The 6,579-nt window shown below is 49.3% G+C and overlaps 1 long non-coding RNA gene across 1 annotated transcript; it reads left to right on the plus strand.

Annotated features, from left to right (window-relative positions):
* The first annotated feature begins 2,191 nt into the window (after window positions 1-2,191).
* Window positions 2,192-6,579, plus strand: LOC139059504 (uncharacterized). Its single transcript, XR_011514192.1, has 2 exons — window positions 2,192-2,402; window positions 6,148-6,579. It is a non-coding gene; the product is annotated as an uncharacterized lncRNA (long non-coding RNA).

Raw genomic sequence — 6,579 nt, forward strand, 5'->3', positions numbered from 1 at the left:
CTGGCGCTGCTGCGCTGTGGTATGCATGGGAATGCCGGTATATTGTGGATTCGGATTGGCGTCGTTCTCGTAGAGACAGGACACCTCGAAGACGCGCTTGGCAAGTACCGTTCCGTCTGTCACAATGATTCATTTTCTACTAGAACAGCCCGTGAAAAGCTGTTTTAGCTCTATTATTACGCGAAAACATGTTTTGTTTAACTATGAGCACTTGTTATTGTGTGTACGGCTACATGTTACGTAAAAGGTATCAGCGGGCCGCTAAAATTGGAGGACAGACGACAAGGTTCGCGCTCGCTTTGAAACAGTTGGTCGTCTGTTCTTGCTTTTCTTCGCTTGGTCATGCATCGTGGGTGAGTAAAGATGTAATATGCGTGAATGGAAACATTTCATTAAGATTTTACTTTGAGAACACGTTATTGGCGTAGCCATATCCACATTTTAGACGAAGCCTCTTACAACACCAGCCAACACGAGCCTCGCTGACACATATCCCGTCATTCCCATGACGGCACGGTGCCCCCTTAAGAAACTCCCATAGACGGTGGCGCCAGATTACCCTCTAGGTGTTATAGTGAGAAACTCTATGCCCACGACGGATGGATGGATGGATGGATGGATGAGGCTTAACCCTTTGAATCGGGTGGCGGCGACGGCGCGCGCCACCTAGCCCTGATGGGTACTACATATGCATGCATACCTATGTACTTACTCCTTTACTTTTAGCGTTGATATTATCCACCAATCAGATAGCCTCCGTTTAGTTATTTCTAGCTGTTGATCGTGTATTTCACTTTCACTGTCTTTAAAACCCAAAGCTTTGAATAGTTCCCCGTTACATTCAACTGCAGGGTGAAGTTGTTCACAAGCAAGTATCAGGTGTTCAGCCGTTAGCTTGTCTCAGCGCCACCTCGCGGGCCTGCTGGATGGCCCAGAGTTGGTCGCCGGGGTCGGGCTGCGCAGAGCAGCGGCTCACCTCAGCGATAGGGCTTCGGATTTTAACTCGTTTTTGCGTTGGGCGTTACATCCCCAAAGCACGTGTTTGAGTGTAGCTGTGTCCTGGTTGCATATCTTACATGTGTCTTCGTTGTGTACTTCAGGGAATATCCGTTTGGGGTTAAACGGGTTCAGGAAGGTATTTGTTTGTAGTAGGCGTAAGGCCACTGCTTGTGTCCTGTTTATGTCTGTGTATGGTGGTGGGAATCTTCTTTTAGCTTGTTGGTACATGTTTGTGAAGTCGTCGTATCTGGTCAGTCTGTCTCGTTCGGCACGGGGGTCTGGCCGAGAGGCCGGTCGGGCGTAGTCCGTCAGCTCTCGCGCTCTGCTGTGGGCTACCTCGTTGAGGTTCGGGGTTGCCTGGTCGCCCGTTGACGTGGGCGGGGAACCATACAATTAGACTCGGGTGGTCCTTGAGGGTGCGTCTTCTCTTGAGGATGCTGATGACTTTGGGCGAAATGCGTCTTTTGGCAAAGTTTCTCACCGCCGCCTGGGAGTCGCTCAGGACGGTGTTGCAGTCTAGATTCGAGATTGCCAAGGCGACGGCTACCTCTTCGGCTTCCTCTGGATGTTGGACTTCGACGCTACACGTGTTGTCGATTTTGGAGTTGGCGTCTGTTACTGTTGCACGGAAGCGTCGGCCTTCGGGGTGTTCCGCAGCATCGGCGATGCGCGCGTCGGCTTCCCTGCCGCACGATCGGAGGATGGTTTTGGCTCTTGCTAATCCGCGACGTTTTGTTGAAATCCGGGTGGACGTTCCGGCTGATGGCTGCAACGTGTATGGTTACTCCGATTATTTGAGCTTTGTGTTCGTGTTGGTTGTGATACGTGATGCCCAGTCGGTCGAGGATGTATTGGCCGTGCTGGTCTTTACGACTCTTTCGAGCTGAGATATGCGTTGTGTTTCGGCGATCTCCTCGGGCGTGTTGTGCAATTCCAGCTCGAGGATGAGCTCCGCACTAGCGGAGTTGGGAGGCCGAGGGCAATCTTCAACGTTCTGATCCCCGATGTACACACGGTGGCGTTTTAAAGACTTGCACCAACCTTCGACTCCAGTATTACTGGCCTGACGTGTACAAGTTGGTTTCTGTGACAGCACGAGCGCCTAGCGAGCCGATCTTGTGATAGTAATTCCGCGCTCCTGATAAGCTGCTCGCGGCACTCTAGCAATAGGCTATAAGAATACGATCCTCTGTGAAATAAACAGCTTATTTTCTGCTGGACCTTCGTTGTTGCTCGTCGTAGTTATCACATTGGCGACGAGGGTGGGATCCGTCGCGACTGGCCTGCCAAGCGTGTCTGGGCAAGATAGGACGCCGCACATCGGAAGCCACTTTGGCCTGCAAGTAGCTGGATGCCAGGGGCAAGCAGCGGACAACCAATTTTACGCACCAAGCAAGGCAATGGTACGATAATAACTGCATTACGTTTGGGAACTGAAGCGATGTCGCGTCTTGGCAGAATCGATGAGTACGACCACAAGGTCCAGAACTTTGATTCCTATTTGGAACTAGTTGAACATTTCGTCAGTGCCAATGATATCAAAGAAGAAAAGAAGCTGTCAGTTTTCTTAACAGTACTAGGCGCAGAGGTGATGAAGTCCTCAAGAACCTGGTAGTTCCAGTGTTTCCTAGAGAAAAGACTTTCGCAGAAGTCAAGGTTCTGCTCAAGAACCACTACAGTCCGCAAACGTCAGTCATTGGTGAAAGGTGTAGGTTTAATCGCCGAGTTCTACTGTAGCACGAAAGTGTAGATATTATACTCGAGGTGAAACACCTAGCTCGAAAATGCAACTTGGAGGCTTTCTGCAGGATGCCTTGCGAGACAGGCTGGTAGCAGGCATTCTCAATGAAGAAAAACAAAGAGCTCTGTTCACCACGGAAAGCCTAACGTTTCAGGCGCCTGTAATAGTGCTTTAGATAGGGAACTAGCCACACAACAGTCTGCACTGTTGCAACGAAGAAGTCATAATGAGGCAGTCAACGCCGTCAGAATGGACGAAAGGCGTGACAATAAGACGAAAGACACAGCGCAAGGAAAAAGGAAAAAGCAGAAGTGTAGCCGCTGTGGCAAAGACCATGCGTCAGAAAACTGCTGGTACAGGACTTACAAGTGCAGACGATGCTCTAAAGTAGGTCATCTTCAAAAGATGGTGCCAGGCAAGCTGGGAGGAACTAAACGCGCAATTGGTATCCGAGTCATCGGAAGACAAGCATACGTTGTACTGTGGTGACGCTATGCGTTCCAAAAAAAGTTATGTTGTGTCTGTGAACGTCGAAGGCCACGACCTGCCAATGCAGGTTGACACGGGTGTGGCCGTGACGGTAGTGCCGGAAAGCGTGTACTGCACCAAGTTGTCGCATGCCAAGTGTGAACCAATGAAACTGGTGCTAAAAACTTACACAGGGAAAACGAAATGCAGGTTATTGGTCAGTGTCATGCCACTGCTCGGTATAAAGGTCAGTGTGCCGTTTTACCGGTTGTTGTTGTTAGTGACAGTGAGCGCAATCTCACTATTCTTCTAGGTAGGAGCTGGCTTGACAGGTTACAGCTTAGCTGGAAAGCCCTTTTCGCTTTGAGCGTTGAAGACAGGGCATTGAAGCTGCGTTCCAAGTACCCTCGGGTATGTTCTTCGACTTTGGGAGCTTTTAAGAACTAAGAGCCAAATTTGGTTCTGCAGCCAAAGTGCACCCCTGTATTTTGCAAAACCCGGCCGGTACCCTTCGTGCTGCAAGATGCGATAGAAAAAGAGCCGTCTGACCTTGAGAAGAAAGGTGTATTTGAGCGTGTAACTATGAGCGACTGGGCAACCCTACTCGTAGTGGTCCCAAGAAAGGAAGGTGACAAAACAAGGTTGTGTGGTGACTTTAGACTCACGCTCAATCCGGTCCTAAAAACTGATCACTATCCGTTGCCCCTACCTGAGGATTTGTTCAGTGCAGTTTGTGAGGGAAAAGTGTTTTGTGTACTCGATTTATCATCAGCATATCAGCAGGTGATGCTTAGCTCTGAATCCGAAGCGTTTGTTACAAGAAACACACACCGGGGGCTATATCGGTACAACGGACTTCCCATTGGTATAGCAAGTGCTCCGGCTTTGTTCCAATCCTTAATGGATAAATTCTTGATGAGAATGTATGTTGCTACACTGACGATGTGACTGTAGCTGGCTGTAAAATAGGCGAGTGTGAAAAAACACTTGATATAGTTTTACAGCGACTGAAAGAGTACAAAATTACCGTCAAGGCAGAGAAATGCAAGTTCTTTTTATGTTCATCGTCTTACCTGGGTCACAAGGTAAACTCAGAGGAGATACGTAGATACCACTGAAATCAAGGTGAAAGCAATCACCTATGCTCCTGAGCCTACGAATATCACGGAGTTAAAAGCTTATCTGGGGCTACTGAACTACTATAGCAAATTTTTAGGCAACCTAGCGTCGGTGGCAGAGCTACTGTACAAGCTACTTCGAAAGGGAGAGCGTTGGGTTTGGACGAAGAAATTCAGCGACGTGTTTGAGGCCACGAAACAGCTGCTTATCATTAGTCGAGCGCTCACTTACTACGATGTACGCAAGCCGCTGGGGTTGCAGTCTGATGCATCAGCGTACGGCGTTGAAGCAGTTATTTTTGATGTGTTGCCGAACAGCGAAGAGCGCCCGATTGCATTTGCTTCGCGTACCTTGACACCTGCAGAAAATAACTATGCGCATGCAGTGCGAAAGAGATGTCCTAGCACTCATTTTTGGATTGCAGAAATTTTACAAGTTCTTTTGTGGTAGAAAACTTGACTTATACAAGGACCATCAGCCACTACTGGCAATTTTGGGACACAACAAAGCCACGCCATGGCTAGCAGTGGCCAGACTGCAAAGGTGGTCTTTATGTCTTCTTGACAGTTCGCATTGAAGTACCACAAGGGAAGTGAAATTTAGGTTACTGATGCTCTGCCAAGATTGCCTAATCCTTGTTCTTCCAAGCCAGAAACAGCTGAATGTCTATCTGTTTTCGAATGCACGCCGCTCACAGCGCGAGATGTGTCAAAACAAGCTGCACGAGATGGCGCACTTAGCAAAGTTCTCGAGTACGTTGTAACGGGTTGACCAGCAAACGTCGTGGACGCATCGGAACCCTTCTATGTCCGGCGTCTGGAACTCTCAGCTGAATAAAATTGTCTTACGTGGGGGACAAGAGTAATTGCACATGAGAACCTCAGGCCCACGGTGCTATCCTTGCTTCACGAGGGTCACCCTGGCTCTAGCCGAATGAAAATGTTGGCAAGAAGTTTTGTGTGGTGGCCCAGTATGGGACAAAGCCGCAGAGGAGTATGTAACGAAGTGCCAAGTCTGCCAACTCGTACAACCGGCAGCCCAGCCTATACCTCTCCACCTGTAGCCATACCCGTCAAGGTGCTGGCAAAGATTGCGTGTTGATTATGTGCAAAAGGTAGTCACAACTTTCTTAGTGGATGCATGCTCCAAATGCGTTGAAGTTTGGCATATGCCGTCAGCTACCACCTCTCAGACTATCAGTAAGTTTCGGCGCCTTCTCACAGCCTACGGGTTTCTCGAATACATTGTAAGTGATAACGGCCAACAGTTTGTGTCGCAGGACTTTGCAACATTCTTGTGTTGTAACTGTATCAAACATACTAATCACGCAAGCTCACGGAGTATCACGCAAGCTCCAACGGAGCAGTCCAGCGTCAAGATCAGACAATAAAGAAGGCAAGTATTCTCTCTGGCCGAACATGGAAAGCAACAACGCTTGCAGGAAGGATTAGACAGTATTTTGATGTCTTACAGGAATACCCCTCATTCTGCGACTGGGAAGACCTCAGCCGAGCTGTTTCTGAGGCGACAGCCGCTAGTTAAGTTGTCATTTCTCAAACCGACTTTTGTGCTAGACGTGTGATAAACAATGGTGCATTAAGCAGCAAAGAGACAAGGACAGAGGCTGTGAACGTGCGTTCGCAGTAGATGAAAGAGTGCTTGTGAAGTGCGTGCGTGGTGAGGGCATCGCTTGGGATGGCGGCACAGTCGTGCAAGTTGTGAGCTTAGCGACCTATCTCGTGCGCGTGTCGGGTCAAGTTCGATTTATGCATGCCGATCACCTCCGCACCTCTTTTGCCCGACCCGTCTCGCCTTTGCAGCATGCATCTCCGTCGAGTGAGCAATCTCGAGAGTCATCGGCAGGGCCCGTAATGGAGACCGTATGCCAAGAACAGACATCTGCCGGCACAAGCGCACCAGTTTCGTCACCTCCTTCGACAGCCGATTCGACTGTGCTACCCGATGCTCCAGAGGATTCACGGGTGTCTTCACTACCAACCAACGACGACGCTGTGAGGACTCCACGCCGTATCCAGCGTACGCGTCAGCCACCTGATTGATCCAGACTATCAGACTTCAAGAAATGTCTGTATAATGTTGTTTGAAGGAGGATGAGATGTGATAGCGCGAGTGCCTAGCGAACCGCTGTTGTGACAGTCATTACGCGCTCCTGATAAGATGCGCACGACATGCTAGCAGTGGGGCATAAGAACACGATGCTCTGCGAAATAAACAGCTTATTTTCTGCTTGA

Source organism: Dermacentor albipictus, chromosome 1 (genome assembly GCF_038994185.2).
Source record: "Dermacentor albipictus isolate Rhodes 1998 colony chromosome 1, USDA_Dalb.pri_finalv2, whole genome shotgun sequence".
NCBI classification, from domain to species: Eukaryota; Metazoa; Arthropoda; class Arachnida; order Ixodida; family Ixodidae; genus Dermacentor; species Dermacentor albipictus.